The sequence below is a fragment of the Haemaphysalis longicornis genome, unplaced genomic scaffold (assembly GCF_048455015.1).
Source record: "Haemaphysalis longicornis isolate Haplotype H1 unplaced genomic scaffold, Haemaphysalis longicornis Haplotype H1 scaffold_3, whole genome shotgun sequence".
Taxonomy (NCBI): domain Eukaryota; kingdom Metazoa; phylum Arthropoda; class Arachnida; order Ixodida; family Ixodidae; genus Haemaphysalis; species Haemaphysalis longicornis.
Window position 1 is genome coordinate 97,404,534 of NW_027526335.1, and position 18,478 is coordinate 97,423,011.

Below are 18,478 nucleotides of genomic sequence, written 5' to 3' on the forward strand. Positions count from 1 at the left end.
AGTTCAATCCCTCACAGCGCTCTCTTCCTTCGTGTCCTTCCCAATCCCGCTTACCCTCCCTCTGGCGTCACGCGGATGCTTCAATTGTTAGCTCTTCCCTTTATTCGCTTTCTGTGTTCTCCTTCCTACCACACAACGGTGACGCCGAACGATACCCGTTCAAAGGTGTTAAGATCGCCTCTCATAATATGCACGCACCGTCAATTGTATTGTAGATAGGACAATGAAAAGATACAACAGGGTATCAAGGTATCGGGGTATTCGCCGTCACAGCCTCGACCATGTGGAAGAGGAAGGCAGGATTACGTCCAATCCAGACACGGGGATATGCGACAAAGACGTGCCAGGGGAAGAAGATGAAACCCATAATGTGCATGCGCGAGAAACGAGCTGGGTTATCTCAACGCTCGGACCAGCGTTCCTATCGGCTTCACCCCTGCGAATACACCACGCCAACCGACTATCGGTGCGTCGACTGTCTCTATGACAGCATATGTTATACGTATAAGCAGAGTCCTTCAATGCTTTTGAAGGACTCTGGTATAAGCTATCCTGTCAGTAACGTTTTCTCAAGAAATGCGCGCTAGGCAACCCCGCGAGGTAGACTGTCCGCCACGCTCATGATAAGCAAAACACACGGTCATGCAACGCTTCGTTCGAAACTGCTTTGCGAGCAGACGATAACTGAAGCGCACGCTCCGGCTGCAGACGGATAGACGTGCGGTAGAAACCTGCGGAAGCCATGTCCGCCAAACCACCTAAAAGAAAGGCGAGGTCTGCAAAACACGTCTCCACTGATTATATTGCGCACACACCCGCTGACAGTCGACTGGTGACGGTCGATGGTGCGGTCGCCACCAAGGCTTCTGTTAAAGCTGCCCGCCGCGTAAAACCGCAGCGCACACTACACTTGCTCCTCGACGGTCATGGAGATAAAGCCGCCTCTAAGTCATCGCAAACGGGGGTCTGTCGCCAAACGACTGCACAACCAATGCAAAGCACTTTTCGAGAGAAAGAAACGGGCGCGAAACTCCTGTTTCGTTTAAAAGACCTGTCGGGGCAGAAATATGCGTGCTACCAAGACCATAAATATAAACCACGCCGCAGTAGCGGCCATCACGGGCGTCCCGAGTTCATCTCGGCTGTGCAAAACCATACCCGAGTTTCCTCTGAGTTCTAATGTCAGTCAAACACACCCAGCCCCTTCGGGGGCGCGGCGTAACAATCGAAGCCACACCCACCCATGGCGTTCGCTTTGTGGGGGCGTAGCGTTGTAGCCACTAAGTCGTCACTTGATGCCCCCTAGCAGCGACAAGAACTTAGCACAAAACAAAAATGAACTCCCCAGGCCACCGTAAGCTGACGGTGTCACAGTCGCGAGGGTGTTCGGTCCCAACTGGAGTACAAGACAACAGGAGAGGCAAAAACGACACGATTTTCCAATGGGAGCATCCTTCATACACTGTGAAAACATAGTCGATGACTAATCACACAAATTCAACGCCTAAAACGCACTCCCAAATTCTCAAACACGCTCTTCAATTGACCGGGACGATTCCTGATAAGCGCCCACCGTGCATACTCAAGCAAGCCGTAAACAAAAGCGACAGTTGATGGTCGGGAGCAGGGCGCGTTTTATTCGCTACAGTGGACCCGCTTGATTACTTGGGGCGCTATTCGAGAACGCCCGAGTTTCGCCTACTCCCGAGTTTCCAGCTCCTTGGGTTATGAAAATAGAGATAGTGGAGCATTCGATACACCTCGCGCGAAACCGCCGGGATCGTGCGCAGCACTCCTGGCATACTCATTGCGCTGCGTTGGGGCCGCTTACGTTGATAAAGTGCCGCGCCCGCTATCTTCCGCATGCAGTAGCCTCTTAAATCGCTCTGCAATGCTCATTCCCGAGCATAAACTAGATAACCCCACTGCTTCTTTCAAATCTCCAGCGTGGCTGTTGGCCACGCCCGGTAAGGGGCGGTCCGTTTTTCTCGGTGTTCGATCCTTCCACTGAATTATGTTTGCAACGCAGCCTGAGGGCAGTCCCAGTGCAGCTCTGCGCAATCGCAAACCAAGTAATCAAGCGGGTCCACTGTAACGAATAGAACGCGCCCTGCTCCTGACCATCAAATATGGCTTTTGTTTACGGCTTGCTTGAGTGTGCACGGCTGGTGCTTATCAGAGATCGTCCCGGTAAATGGAAGAGCGTGTTTGAGAATTGGAGAGCGTGTTTTAGGCATTGAAGTTGTGTCATTAGTCATCGACTATGTTTTCACGGTGTATGAAGAAGGCTCCCATGGGAAAATCGTGTCGTTTTTGCCTCTCCTGTCGGCTTGTACTCCAGTTCGGACCAAACACCCTTTGCGACTGTGACACCGTTAGCTGACGGTGGCCTGGGGACTTCATTTTAGTTTTGTGCTAAGTTCTTGTCGCTGCTAAGCGGTATCAACTGACGACTTAGTGGCTACAACGCTGCGCCCCCACAAAGCGGACGCCATGGGTGGGTGTGGCTTCGATTGTTACGCCGCGCCCCCGAAGGGGCTGGGTGTGTTTGACTGACATTAGAACTCGGAGGAGACTCGGGTATGGTTTTGCACGGCCGAGTTGAACTCGGGACGCCCGTGGTGGCCGCTGCGACGGCGTGGTTTATATTTATGGTCTCCGTAGCACGCATATTTCTGCGCCGACAGGTCTTTTAAACGAAATAGGAATTTCCAGCCTGTTTCTTTCTCTCGAAAAGTGCTTTGCATTGGTTGTGCAGTCGTTTGGCGACAGACCCCCGTTTACGATGACTTAGAGGCGGCTTTAGCTCCATGACCGTCGAGGAGCAAGTGTAGTGTGCGCTGCGGTTTTACGCGGCGGGCAGTTTTAACAGAAGCCTTGGTGGCGACCGCACCGTCGACCGTCACCAGTCGACTGTCAGCGGGTGTGTGCGCAATATAATCAGTGGAGACGTGTTTTGCAGACCTCGCCTTTCTTTTAGGTGGTTTGGCGGACATGGCTTCCGCAGGTTTCTACCGCACGTCTATCCGTCTGCAGCCGGAGCGTGCGCTTCAGTTATCGTCTGCTCGCAAAGCAGTTTCGAACGAAGCGTTGCATGACCGTGTGTTTTGCTTATCATGAGCGTGGCGGACAGTCTACCTCGCGGGGTTGCCTAGCGCGCATTTCTTGAGAAAACGTTACTGACAGGATAGCTTATACCAGAGTCCTTCAAAAGCATTGAAGGACTCTGCTCATACGTATAACATATGCTGTCATAGAGACAGTCGACGCACCGATAGTCGGTTGGCGTGGTGTATTCGCAGGGGTGAAGCCGATAGGAACGCTGGTCCGAGCGTTGAGATAACCCAGCTCGTTTCTCGCGCATGCACATTATGGGTTTCATCTTCTTCCCCTGGCACGTCTTTGTCGCATATCCCCGTGTCTGGATTGGACATAATCCTGCCTTCCTCTTCCACATGGTCGAGGCTGTGACGGCGAATACCCGATACCTTGATACCCTGTTGTATCTTTTAATTACCCTCTCTAAAATAGAATGAACGGCGCGTGCCTATTGTGAGAGGCGATCTTAACGCCTTTCAACGGGTTTTGTTCCGCGTCACCGTCGTGTGGTAGGAACCAGAACATGGAAAGCGAGTAATAGCGAGAGCTAAGAATTGAAGTAACCGCGTGACGCCAGAGGGAGGGTAAGCGGGAGTGGGAAGGGCGCGAAGGAAGAGGGGGTTGTGAGGGATAGGTGACCGGTAAAAAGCGCAAAGTCTCACGTGTACGTCGTCTGCTACCGCCACTCCCGGTTCGAAATCTTTCCTGCCGTCCCATACGCCTGCGTACGCCGGCGGCTTCAAGGCGTGTGTGTGCGTGTTGTTTATTTGTCACAGGGTGCTTACCTGTCAGATAAACTCCTAGTGGGGTCAGTCGTTATTATATACGTAATTACCGATGCATGAGCGTTTCTTTCCCCCGTGGAAACAAATAAACAACCAGAACACACGCGCGTGAAAGCCGATGGCGTGCGGGAGAGCTCCCGAACCGGAAGTGGCGGCTCTCCGCGGGAGAAAACAATGTACCATTAAACCTTTGCGCTTTTTACCGGTCACCTATTGAACTCTACTAAAAAAACGACTGTAGAAGGCTTCTTCGAACAAGAGCGGTGAACAGAAAAATGAAATAAAACAAACAACCCTCAAAAGTCATTTTCCTTGTTGCTATTCCTTCCATCGTAACACATGGCCACTTGTGGGATGGGCCCGGAATTTGGACCTTTGAGGAACTAACGGGCCCGGTTCGCAAAATTCGTAACACTGTGGATTTGAACAGTAACACTTGTAGGATAGTGCGCGTAGCGTGAAGCCTGAACGTGATGTCACGGGAGTAGGACAGGTGCACACCACCCTCGCACAACCCGGATTCTAGAGAGGCTGTGGCGTGTTCCAGTCTGCTTGCACACTAAGACGAACAAATGAAAGAGAAGAAACTGACACAAACACGCAACAACAGAAAAAAAAATGCGTTTAAAGTAATCCGTGCCAAAAGAAAAAGAAACGAAAGCAAGGAAAAAGGCGCAAGTACAATAAATTAAAAAGAAGTTTCTAATACATGTCACCGGGGTTTCGCCTTAAAAGCACGTAAGCAGACTGGACCGCGCCGAAAAAAATTTGTGTCGAAAATCATAGGGTTTCGATACCGCAATACGAGCAGCAACTGTTTTGAATGTGGCGCGCTTTCATCACCCGCTTTCTTTTTTGCCAGTCAGCCATAGTCACGTGATTGCACTGTGTGCCACCAACGGCAGAAACTACAACTACTTCTTAGGATGAAAAATTCCAAACAAGAAGCTCATATGAACGCATGAAATAAAAAATAAAGTGGACTTTCCAGTGAAATACAGGTTAATAAATTAAATGTACAATAAAATGACGTAATTGGATTTGCGTGCCCCCCGTAGCCACCAGTGTAGCAGCGGAGCGAGAGAAACCACTGAAAGATGCGCCACGCGCTAGTCGCGCATCCTTGGTGCGCGGTGCCCTGGACCGATTACGTCACCTCAATAATGAGCAAATAGCATAAACCGCATTTTTTAAGACCTTTAAGCCCTGCTTGAAATATGACCATTACGTGAGGGGGCGGGTACAGAGCTCGTTGATTCCCGAGTTTTGGTCAATCTCGGGCCTTCTGGAATAGCGCCCTTGGTTTGCGCTTGCGCACAGCGGCACTGGGACTGCCCTCAGGCAGTTTTGCAAACATAATTCAGTTGAAGAACAGAACATCGAGAAAAACGGACTGCACCTTACCGGGCGTGGCGAAGAGCCACGCTGGGGACTTTTAAGTAGCAGTGGGGTTATCTAGTTTATGCTCGGGAATGAGCATTGCAGACCGATTTCAGAGGGTGCTGCATGCGGAAGATAGCAGGCGCCGTACTTTATCAATGTAAGGGCCCCAACGCAGCGCGCTGAGTATGCCAGGCGTGCTGCGCACGATCCCGGCGTTTTCACTCGAGGTGTATCGAATGCTCCACTATCTCTACTTTCATAACCCAAACAGCTGGTAACTCGGGTGTAGGCGAAACTCGGGCTTTCTGGAATAGCACCCCAGGTCACCTTCTGAGTGTTGCGGGATATCAGGACGCTCTGAGCCGTCGTCGCCAAGGGGCGTATCACCACCCGGCGGATACCGACCGGCGAGCTGCTTCACTGGAAAGAGTCCGGAATGCCAAGGGCGCGAAGCTAGCGTCGGATACAGTGGAAGAGCGAGCCGTTCGGCTCGCAAATCCACGGAAGTGGACCAGGCTAAACCAACCTTTCGGTTTTCATATTCAGTGTTTGCTCAGCTAAGCCGAAGCAACTTTTTGCTATTGCGTAGTTGCTGCCGCATCTACCTTTTGTAAGTGCATGTTGCCTTGGGTATAGGAGCAGCTGTGAGGATTCCATTGTTCTGTAGTCTATTTGCGGTTCGCACCTGCCGCTTCGTAATGATCGAGCACGTGGTGCGTCTCCTTATTCACTTTATTCTTCAAAACAGAAAAGGAAAATGCATGCTTTCCCTCGTATTAAAGCCCAACGAATTGCAAGCTGGAGAATGTACGCTTAGAAATTGCATAACTTCCCTTCCACTTGAAGGAATTATGCCCACATCTGAGTCATAGAGAGCACAACCAGTGAGGTGAAAACAGCTCTAAACTGTTAGGAGAGATGGCGCTCGTTCTAGCGGCGTCCAAAATTCTAGAATATAATCACCATTGCCCGCAGAAGAATTACTGCTCTTTAGCGCTGCCAGCCACGCTCAGCGAGCACAGTGCGGCTTGACACTTTAGTTTTTTTTTTTTCGAAGTATATAGCAAGTCGTTGGAAACTCACGACACAACGCCAAATTTAAAAAAAAAACAAAAAAAAAAAACTTTCGGATCTCATGCACAGAAGAAAATGAAATGTGCTTATGGAGATATAACTGGGTAAACGCCGCCTGTATAAGCATTGCCTAACGCATCGCCGGCTTTCCAATCGGAACAGTACGGACGCTAAGTTCAGGCACTTATCCGCTATGTGACACATGCCGGAGGACGTCCCGCCTTATTACACTGCTCGCGAGTCGCGACCACTGCACCTACTTCTACTTCGTGTGTCTGTCAGCTTGCCTGTTGGGTTTCAATAGCCGTTTCACTCACATCTTAGCCGTGACGGGGCGCTAGTTCTGGGGCGCACTGGGGATCTCGTTCAACGTGTCGCTCGCTTCATACCTGCTGCATTTTTCGTAAGGTGACTGACGTATGTAGGCGGAACCTAAATAGTGCAGGAACATAATAATGGCCGGTTAGACAAACAGCAAACATAGAAATGATATTTTCGGGTGGTACTGCCAGTATTTTACTGGCAGATCACAAGCCGCTCACGTTCGCCTTAAACCGCCCGGACACCCTGTACACTCCACGAGAGGTGCGTAAACTAGCATACCTCTCGGAGTTCACGTCCGACATCCAGCACGTCAGTGGTGTGGCGAATTCCCCCGCAGAAACTGAGTCGCATGGATGGTGTAAATGCCATTTCACCGAGAACGCAGGAAGCACCTTCCGACCCGCTTGACGTCCACAAACTGGCTGCGACGCAAACCAACGACAACGAGCTTTCACGTCTGCGTGCAGCACCTACAGCACTCAAGCTGGAAGACGTACCCTTTCGTGGTGTGAACATCGTCTGGGACACGTCCAGATGTGTTCCCCTACCCTTCCTGCCTGGCTGACATCGTCGCCGCTTGTTTGCCGCCATCCACAACATGACCAACCCCAGCATTCGGGCATCTCAAAAACGGGTGGCAGACAGTTCATCAAACGCCGTTACATCGAACGTCACTTCATAGAAGCCGTTTCATCGAACACCGTTTTATCGAACACCGTTTCATCGAACGCCGTTTGGTAAAAGGACGTTTCATCGAGGACACCTCATCAAATTTGGTCGTACACAACGGAGCAGAGACTTCATGGCGTATGAAAATACATAAACCACTGTTATTTTTTCCCGAGCTCTATGCAGCTCGTCTTAATCCTTTAAACTGGCTACTTTCGTCGCGGAAGAACCTTCTCATTTTTTTTCAAGCATGGTACCAAGCACTTTGACAAAATGGCCTAACATGGAAATGACAGCTACTGCGCGCATGAATCCAAAACTTTGTCTTTATGGCTACGCGTGCATCGTCGACAAAAAGGTCGAATGCAGAGTGAAGTAGAAGTATACTGCCAGTGCAGAGGCCGCGTGGTCACCATTCAAGGTCAAGCTGACCAACAAGTATGCAGCATAGAGTAATATAACCCCACTTCGAACAGCACAACGCTGATGGTTTTGCGTGAGAATCAAGCTTTAAAACGAACTGCTAGTACTCGTCCTTTTGCTCTCCTGTACAGATCGTTTAGGTAGGTGTCTACATTATGGAAGCGCTTTCATGAGCTAAGATTCTTGGCGCATACTTGCCTTTTTACCTACACAGCAAGTGTCCCGCTCCCTGCCCGGGGAAGGACGCCAGGCCATCTGATGTCATGACACGCTGAGAGAGGTTATTGTCAGGGCACGCGCGCCACATTTTCCTCCGGAACCAACTGACCCAGCCAGCCTATAGTCGTTACATACTGTTTCCGGGTTTTAGTCGAGAACTTTCCGCAGTTCGACGAGGTGACTTTTGGCAAGACCAGAATTTTATTATCTGCACCTAAAATAAAAACAACGAAAGGAAACGAAGTAAAAATAAAATTCAAACAGAAACAACCGATTGAAATTAGAACAAACAATACGGACCAGAACACGCAAAATCAAAGAACATCGATAGTGCGCATAAAATAATGGCTCGCTGGTGGCATATATAGAAGCACAATTTCAGTCTGCGTTACTGGAATAATGCCACGAGACAATTTCACTTGCATGCAAAGACATCGCCCCATTTGTGTATTTTGGTTCATATTTTCGTGTTCGTGCTTCACTTCACATCCTCAATTATGCTCGACCAACTAGTCCAACATCAAAGTCTATTAGAAACAAGGAAAATAAAAACAAAAAAAATTACACCTTTTCCCCGAAGCGAACTACGTGGTGATGCAAAGCAGAATTGTTGGCGTCCATTCAGCTCATCGGACGGTGCAGCGTGTCTCAACCGAAGCAGCAACTGAGGAAGCGGCGCGCGGACCGGGTTTATTATATAGAGCAGATGGAGTGGAAAGGAGAAGATGAGAAAGGAGACGCGCATGCGCGCTTATTGCGCAGCTGGCGTGTTGCCGTTATGTTGAGTGATGTGGTGTTTAGTAGGGCCAGAGGGAATTCCACGTCCGGGTCCACACCGGTGGCAAAGGCATGCAAGTACTGTTGTGTTACGGTGAGTAGATGGTGGTGCTCGAGGCGCCGAAACTCGTCCATCATGTTCTTGTCGATGTTGTCGTCTCTATGGTAGAATCAGTAGTCCCCGTCAGCGTTGGTGAGGTAAAGGTTGTTGACGTTGGTGCACCGGCTGAGAGCAACGTACACGCCCTCCTCTTCGCAGCTTTGTCTTCTCCTTCTTCGTCTTCAGCGGTTCGATGTCGACGGTGGTTGAACGCGAAGCTATCTTGTAATGGATTCTTTGGTTGGCCAGTCCCTAGGGGCGTCCTGCCACAATCATCATCAGAGGCGCTGCGGAGGGGGCACGGACGCGGGACATCCCCCCGAGCAAGAGACGCTAACATCAGCTTTTAAAGTTTTCAGTTCGTCGTTTCTATTGACGTTCAGCTTCGCGTGCCTTCGTTGTATCAGTAGCTTCTTGACATAGTTTGAATGAGTCAAGGACATAAGGCGCGTTCGTAGCACTTGCTCCTGTCTCGCTTTTGTAGCGCAGTGGGAAGAGCGCCGCGTACCTCCCGTTGCGGCCCGAGAGTCCTGGTATCGAAACCGGGCGCCGGTAACTATTTTTTTTTATAGTGTAGGGGGAGAGGTGCGGACAACGGACGGACGCCGGACCTAGCCACGAGCAAGAGATTCTTTGCATCTAAAATCAGTAATCACAGCACAACAGGCAGCATCAACCGGAGCGAGCTCAATGCGCTGCATTTCACCGATAATCCCCACGGGAAGCGGCAGTGGCGGACTAGGGCTTGAATAATGCGTAAACTATAAAACATTTTATGCTTCGTGCAACTCTTGATGACAAAAAAAATTTTGCACCCGCAGCTTCAAAACAGGATTCGATAAAGTGGGCGACATCACTTCGATGAAACGGCGTTCGATGAAACGGTTTCAATGAAACGGACATGCCTTCGATAAAACGGCGTACGACGAAACGGTGTTCTATGAACTGTCACGTACCCCTCAAAAACTCATTGCGTCCGGCTACGTTTGGCCACGTATTAACGCTGACATTCGAGACTGGGTACGAACCTGCAAAGTGCAACGCCATTCCGTTTTCCCTGCCAAGCCATTCCTCAAGCCCGATGAACGTTTTTCTGTCGTTCATATTGACCTCGTCGGCCCCCTACCTCCTTGGCAAGGTTACCGGTACATCCTGACCTGTGCTGACCGCTTCACACGTTGGCCCGAAGCCTGCCTTTTTACCGATATCACGGCCTCCACAGTAGCTTCAGCCTTTGTATCTACCTGGGTGTCGCGCCACGGCTGCCCTTCCACTGTCGTCACCGATCGCGGCTGGCAGTTCGACCCGTCCCTGTTCACCGAACTACGGCATCTTCTCGAAATGACTCGTCTGCGAACAGTTGCGTACCACCCGCAGTCGAACGGCCTCTTCGAGCGTTTTCACGGGCACCTCAAGGCTTCACTCACTGCGCATGGCTGCCCAGCCGAATGGGTCTAACGACTACCTCTGACGCTCCTTGGGATCCGGTGCGCGTACAAAATGGACCTCTCGTGCACGTCTGCTAAGCTCGTCTATGGTACATCTCTGCTTTTGCCAGCGGACTAGTTCGACGAGTCTTCGCACCCTGTCCCTGCCAGTGACTACGTCGAACTACTACGAGAAGTTTTTAGTAACCTTCGGCCTCAACCCACTCGCCTTGCAAATTACCAGACGGCTTACACGCACCCAGACCTCAAAACTGCCACGCATGTTTTCGTGCATTACGGACCCGTCCAAGGACCATTGCGACCTCATTACCTTGGTTCCTTTCCGGTCGTTCACCGCAATCAACTACTTTTGCCCTTGACATCAATGGAACTCAAGACACCGTGGCCATTGAACGACTGAAGCCCGCGTACCTCGAGTCTTTCGCCGAAACCCCTTCATTGGAACTTGCCCTGCCCCCTTCAACAAGACCACCCCGGCGTGTCCACTGGAACTTCGCATGACTTTTTCGCTCGTCACTCCCGCTCCTCTCTGGGGGTGGGGGGGAGCCCTGTATCAGCAGCTCCACCGACATCGCTGGATAGAGCGCCGCTCTTCGCGCGGCAGCCCGAGCGACATGGCGTGACAGGCTGCACGCTCGCACGGGCGCAAGAGGTCACGGGGTCTCTATGTGTGCTCACAAAATGAAATCTTGGTTTTGCCGACGAACGGTCGTCCTGTCCGAGGCTCCTTTCTTTTCCCCCGGCATAGCGCCCTACAATTTATTTATCCCTGAAGGTTTTAGGGTAAAAAATGTAGCGTCCAAATTGTCTGTTCAAGCGCTCACTTCTACCATTGCTTTCCAAAAAATATCAAGAGCTATTAAATTTCAGGAAATTATAGGAAATGAAAATATAACCAGTTGAGGGTCCAGCCGCGCTGCAAGGGCGCTTCCAAAGTGCAGCCCTCAATTTTAAAACTGTGTACAAATACGTAGCGCGAACAGCGTGGGCAAAAGAGGGCCGAGACGCAGAAGAGACAGACGAAGATGTCCCACTCCGAAAATATCGGGGCCCGCGATCCAGTGTGTAAGCGCGCAAAGCCGGAATCAGCCTCCGGCAGCACAAGTGGTTTTGCGCCTGCCGTGGCGCAGGCCGTTTCTGCGGCGGCGACAGGCTAAGACAGACACGCGTAGTGATAAAACAGAAGGCGTAGGAGTGCCGCCTGGGGAACGTTAGACAAATTGTCAACTATTTTTCATAGTTTCTGAGAAGTGGCGCTGGCTGGCAGACATGAGAGCACGCAGAAAGGCTACGGAGCGGGAAAGGGTAGGAGAGAGCAGCAGGAGAATGGCTGTTTGGCCATTTTTCGCTCACGCGTTAGGTAATGAATATAAAGGCGGCGTTGCCTGGGTCTAAATGAACCTGCCTGTACCATTTTTGAGGGGAGTTGTTGGGCTTGTCGTAGCTGCTGATTTTTCAGGACTAGTGACCAGTAGGGGGAGCTTTGGGAAATATGAGACGTGTCGATAAATGTTCGGCGGCTGAATCTCCCTGATGAACAACTGCCAGCCCCAAGTATATAGAATGTATGCACTGATGAACTAGGATTTTTTCCAGTGGCCCTGCGAGAGAGATACGTGGAAGCCAGCGTCACCTGGAGTCAGATGGAAGCTCGCCGCGCACCCTGCAAGATAGCAGCAGACACAGCGGCAGCAACAGCAGCTGCCCCTTGCCTCCCCCTCGTAGAACACCCACTACAACCAAGGAATGCTTCACTTTAGAGATGCAATAAAAAGTCAACGGATGGGAGCTCGAAAGAGGACACATAAATTCCTGTTGTCCCTGGAGCCAACATAGATCGAGCGTTTTTTGAGCGCTTGATCGATGGGAGCCACTGCGTGATGCAGCCATTGGCTTGTCCTTTAAACCGTCTTTTTTTTTCAACGGTCCATGACGATAATATACAAGTTTGTTTATTAAAACGATGGCTCTGTCCTGATAATAATGATACGAAGTTTATCAGAAAACCTCAAACAAATCAATAGTAATATTACGGAACGCACACGAAACAGTGGCAATTCCACAGTTTCTTTTCGCGGTTTCTCTATAACATACCGTCACTGAATTTTGTGATTGGTGGTCGCCTCCCCAAGCAACCACCCAAAGAGATGGCTGGGTGATTGTAGTGGCGCCCGGTCTAGTTCCGGTTCAACGTATCACATGGATTGCAACGGGCCGTTAAAACACTGATAACTACGTTTTAACGCTACCCCATATTACGTCTCTCCTGCCAACACTACGCTACTGTATATTTTGAATATATATATATTCAAAATATACAGTATATATTTTGCTTGAATATATTTTGCGGGTTCTTCGTGTAAAAAGCGTCTGCACTGACAGAACGAAGTAGTATTTTGTCTTTTTGGCTACATTCAAGAGACTGGGAAAATATTGTTTCACGAATTGGGTAACGCCTCTATTAAAAGGCTAAAAAAAGCATTCGGCAACTCTGACGAAAGATTGTAATTAGCCTACGAGACTGAAGATTAAAGCGCATCAGCCCTCAGATTTTGTCCATTCCCTTTTATTACAGGCACACGCGCACGCACGCACGCACCTACACACATACAAACAAAGGTTAATGACGTCAGAATACCTAGGCTGCAGTCATGAATTGTTCGCTGTTTTTGAATATAAAGCTTACATAATCCATCCAGGCTATGAAAAGCAGCACAATGCTACGCCGAGCGCAGAAGCATATATATGGGGTTCTTGCTAGGGCACTTTGAAGCCGCGTGAAACAAACACGTTTTGTTTTTAGGTAACACCAGAAATGCCTTCTACTTGCTTTGTCCTAGGGGTTTTCTTACTGCTGGCAACTTTCCTGAAGTCGTAAGTATTCAAATTTCTATCAATACTGCCTGATGTATTTAATGAACGTTAATTCGCATGCAAAAGAAAAGAACCGTGCTACTTTTCATGGAGTAAAATAAAATAAATAATCTAGATTCTTTTCTATGGTGTTTTTAGCTACCAATGTACCATCTATCTAGCTGAGTATCCAAGCTGGAAGGAGGATGTTTTGTATGGTATATAAATTGTGAGGGTTCGTGTATTAGGCGTAAGGTAGATTGCGGATTTAAGCCCTACGTTCCCAATTGGAAGAGCATGAAATAGCCAATGCTTGCGTGTAGCAGAACTATCTCCACAACATCCCCGTGTTAAGTCGCTGCACTCGCTACACCACTGGAACGGGTAGTCGAGGTCTTAGCTTTGAAGAGCATGTACGTGAAAAGACAAGGCAATTACGAGGCGTTTTGGAGTTTAGTGACTCGAACAATACCTGCTGTGGGCGGCACTTGCGTAGCCAGAAGGAGTTTTCAGGAGGGTTTTATTTTATTTATTTATTTATTTATTTATTTATTTATTTATTTATTTTTATTTATTTATTTATTTTGTAAGGGGGATTATAGCTGGGGACCGGCAAGACGCTGGGAAAGAGGCAGAGACCAGAGACGGGTAAGGCAGCGCAGACCCATGTCTCGGTGCGTTCTCTTAGAGCGAGCCACGCGATGCTGACCGTGCCTCTTCTTCCCTCGCGCAGCACCTTGCGCCTGCAATCATCATGCGGCCCATAGTAGTCCTTCCTCCGGTACATACCCCGTCGGTTGTACAGGGGAGATTGGCGCACACTAACCGCAAGGTATGTCGTCGTGTCGGGGACAACTATCTCCAGTACAATCACCCCCCGCCGAAAAGAGGAGCCATCCTGGCGACTTAAGGGGACGAAACCACGAGGGGATCGTAGTAGGGCTTCAAACGTTCAATGTGCACTATTTCACGACCTCGACGACGAAGGTCTGAGGTGGGAGTCACGGGCTCGACGAGGTAGTTCACGGGCGATGTTTGTTCGAGAATCCTATATGGGCCATGGTATTTAGCAAGGAATTTCGCCGAAAGACCAGGAGTGGGGCATTGCACACGAAGCCATGCAAGGGATCCAGGTTCAAACGTTGGTGCAGCGGCGGAACTGTCATGTCGAGACTTCTGGCGTCCTTGGTCGTCTGATGTGAACTTGCGAGCGAGCTGTCGACATTCCTCAGCATACCTCGCCATCTCGGAAACTGGGGCACATTCAGAGGCGTCGGGGCGATAGGGCAGAATAGTGTCGATCAGGCAAGACGGCTCACGTCCATATAGAAGGAAAAACGGTGAAAAGCTTGTGGTCGCTTGCGTGGCGGTGTTATATGCGTACGTGACGAAAGGTAGCACCATGTCCCAATTTGAATGGTCGGACGATATGTACATGGAGAGCATATCTCCAAGGGTGCGGTTGAACCTTTCAGTAAGGCCATTTGTCTGGGGGTGGTATGAAGTCGTGGTTCTGTGGACAATCTGGCATTGCTTTAGCAGCGCCTCCACGACGTCAGAGAGAAATACGCGGCCTCGGTCGCTAAGCAGCTCTCGGGGCGCACCGTGGCGTAAGACGAAACGCCGGAGTAGAAAAATGGCGACGTCGCGTGCAGTTGCGGTGGCCAGGGCGGCTGTTTCGGCGTATCGAGTCAGGTGGTCCACCGCGACGATGATCCAACGGTTGCCTGATGGAGTGATTGGAAGGGGTCCGTAGAGGTCAATCCCAATCCGATCGAAAGGCCGTTCCGGGCATGGTAGCGGCCGCAGCTCCCCAGTGGGGTGTCGTGAAGGGGTCTTACGACGCTGGCAGTCAGTGCAGGAGCGAATGTACTTCGCGACGAACGTGTACATGCCTCGCCAGTAGTAGCGTAGGCGTAGGCGCTCATATGTCTTTAGTGTGCCAGCATGCCCACACTGGGCGTCAGCATGAAACAATGCGCATATCTGGGAGCGCAAGTGACGCGGTATTACTAGCAACCATTTGCGGCCTTCTGCGGAATAGTTACGCCGGTATAGGAGCTCCTCCCGAATGGCAAAATGCGCTGCTTGGCGCCGCAGTGTGCGAGATGCGGAAGGCGTTGTAGGGTTTGCAAGGAAGTCTAGTACCGAAGCTATCCAAAGGTCCTTCCGCTGCTCGGTTGCCATGTCGTCAATTTGTAGCGACGACACCTCGATAGTCGACACCAGCGCTGACGTAGTAGCTTCCGGTGGCAATGGCGAACGAGAAAGGGCGTCTGCGTCGGTGTGTCTTCTGCCTGAGCGGTAAACAACACGAACGGCGTACTCCTGGAGTCGAAGTGACCAGCGGGCCAGACGTCCGGACGGGTCCTTCAGCGATGCCAACCAGCATAAAGCATGGTGGTCCGTGACTACTTCGAAAGGGCGGCCATAGAGGTAGGGTCGAAATTTACTAATTGCCCAAACGATTGCAAGGCACTCTTTTTCTGTGACGGAGTAGTTGTACTCGGCTTTTGCCAGAGCGCGACTTGAGTACGCCACGACATACTCGTCAAAACCAGCCTTGCGTTGAGCCAGGACAGCGCCGAGACCGGTACCACTGGCGTCCGTGTGAAGTTCAGTGGGCGCGGTAGGATCGAAGTGGCGCAATATCGGCGGTGATGACAGAAGCCTTCGTAAGGTCTCGAACGCTCTCTCGGAAGCCGTTGACCAGTTTAAAACTTCTTTGGCGTCACCGATAAGCTGCGTCAATGGTGCGATGATAGACGCGAAGTTCCGGACAAATCGCCGAAAGTAGGAGCAAAGCCCAATAAAGCTTCGAAGCTCCTTCATTGTGGTCGGTTTAGGGAACTCGCGGACCGCACGCAGCTTGGCTGGATCTGGTAGGATGCCGTCTTTAGATACCACATGACCTAATATAGTAAGTCTGCGGGCAGCAAAACGGCATTTCTTGAGGTTCATTTGCGGGCCAGCCGAAGTAAGGCACGTAAGGACTTGGTCAAGTCGCTGGAGGTGGGTCGTAAAGTCCGGTGAAAACACGACAATGTCGTCCAAGTAGCATAAACAGATACGCCACTTCAGCCCACACAGAACATTGTCCATCATTCGTTCGAATGTCGCTGGCGCATTACACAGTCCAAAGGGCATGACGTTGAATTCGTAGAGCCCATCCGGTGTCACAAACGCTGTTTTCGGTCGGTCAGCCTCAGCCATGGGTACTTGCCAGTAACCCGAGCGCAGATCTAATGAAGAAAAGAACTCGGCACCTTGCAAGCAGTCCAGCGCGTCATCTATTCGAGGTAGCGGGTACACGTCCTTCCGTGTAATCTTGTTTAGACGTCTATAGTCCACGCAAAATCTAATAGACCCATCGTTCTTGGTGACGAGCACGACTGGAGAAGCCCAGGGACTCGCGGAGGGTCTAATAACGTCCCGGGACAGCATATCGCCTACATGCTCCTCGATAACACGGCGTTCCTTGGGTGACACGCGGTATGGTCGCTGGCGCAGTGGTGCGTGGTTCCCGGTGTCAACCTGATGACAGACAGTTGACGTGCGCCCTAGGGTTGTTTGGTGGGAGTCGAAGGACGTGCGGAATCGTTGTACAAGAACCTGGAGCTGGTCTGTTTGCTCCGCGGTGAGGCCAGTATCTATGGAAGGCAGAAAAACTGCCGGATCGAAAGTGGTGTCGGGGCTTAGCGCGTCGAGATGGCCTGTGGCTGACTCGTTCGGGATGTCGACAACGAGGTGTGGCGCAACAACTTCGACGCACCCAAGACATTCGCCGCGAAGCACTCGAGACGGACAAGGGGACGGGTTAGAAATTGACATGATGCTCGAACCACATTTGATGTCCAGAACAGCGAACGGCAAGAGTAGGTTTGTGCGCGACGAAAACAGACTGGATGGCGTGAAGAGAACGGTGGCGTCCGGAACATCAGGTGACGATACAGTTACAAGAACAGAAGAGGATGGGGGAATGGAAGCATCTTCGGCAGCAACTAATTTTACGCTTCTAGTCTCCGCTGCACTATCATTAAGTGAAAACAGTTCAACTTCTGCACGGAAGCAGTCGATGACAGCGCGGTTACGTGACAGAAAATCCCAGCCGAGGATGACGTCGTGAGAGCATGAGCGTAGGACGACCAGTTCAACGATGTGGGGAATGGCTTGAATGGTAACGCGATCAGTGCACATGGCTAGCGGTTGAACGGGCTGTGCGTTGGCAGTACGAAGAGTAAATCCTGAAAGCGGCGTCATCACTTTGCGAATTTTGCGGCAAAAAGTCTCATGAATCACAGATACGGCTGCTCCAGTGTCAATAAGCGCGAGTGCCGGGGTACTATCCACAATCACATCAATCACATTACAAGGCGAAATATGAGGACTTAGCACGTTCGACAGTTTCGCAGCTCGTGCCTCAGGAACTGCGGCTGCTAGTTTCCCTCGGCTGCAGGGTTCACACGGGGGCGCATCGGGGAAATGGAACGGCGGCGTGGGGAAGGAGAACGGCGGCCAGAAAAGGGAAGCCCGTCGGGTGAATACGAAGCAGGCGTTGAGCCAGAACGAACGGACGCTGAGTGGGGCTGAGAGCCAAAGGCGGGCGCTCGAGGAACGTCACTCGTCTGAAGCGGTCGGCGTCGGCAGAAACGTGCAACATGTCCGGGAACGTTACACGCGAAACATATGGGGCGATTATCGGGCGTGCGCCATGGGTTGGGGGCTTGAGCTGCAGCACGAGGATACGGGAGCACCCGCTGACTTGTGGCGTACTGCAGCGGCTGAAATGTTACGGGTGGTGGCTGCGCACAAATCGTAGCATACGTGTAAGGCCCTGCCACCGGGTTAGAGAAGGGTGCCGCCAAGGTGGAAGGAATAGGTGCTGCCATAGGCGAAAAGAGAGGCGCCGCCACAGGTGCGGCTGCGGGCGCGGCCATGGGCGAGTCGAGTTGAGCAGTAACGGCTGGGACCAGGTGCGCACTCGAGGATGTAGGCTGATGGTCTAATGGCAGCGCTTCGGCGACTCGGTCTTGAACTACGCGGCGTACTGTCGTAGGTAAGGGGCATGAGGGCGTGGATGCCAATGGATGAAGGTTAAGTTGACGCGACACCTCCTCGCGCACGAATTGTTCAATGTGTGCAAGAAGAGGCGCAAGATCAGACGAGACTGCAAGTGCTGAAAGTGAGGCCCGATGCGGTTCGTCATTCGGGAAGCACTGGCGGGTAGAAATGCGTTGCTTCCTGAGCTCGTCGTAGCTAAGACACCATTTGATGATGTCTCCAACCGACTGGGGGTCCTTGCTGAGCAGCATCTGGAACGCGCC

The 18,478-nt window shown here is 51.1% G+C and overlaps 1 long non-coding RNA gene across 4 annotated transcripts in view; it reads left to right on the plus strand.

The window, feature by feature from the left end:
• LOC144173340 (uncharacterized) overlaps nt 1-18,478 on the plus strand; it is a 128,125-nt gene that overhangs the window by 21,380 nt on the left and 88,267 nt on the right. For 2 of the 4 annotated variants that reach the window (XR_013323225.1, XR_013323224.1), the window contains exon 1: nt 13,035-13,175. The exons of 1 other annotated variant lie outside the window; for it this stretch is intronic. This is a non-coding gene — a long non-coding RNA (uncharacterized LOC144173340). Of the gene's footprint in view, nt 1-13,034; nt 13,176-13,314; nt 13,384-18,478 lie in introns of those variants that run through there. One more of the 4 variants, XR_013323226.1, reaches the window with a different exon arrangement.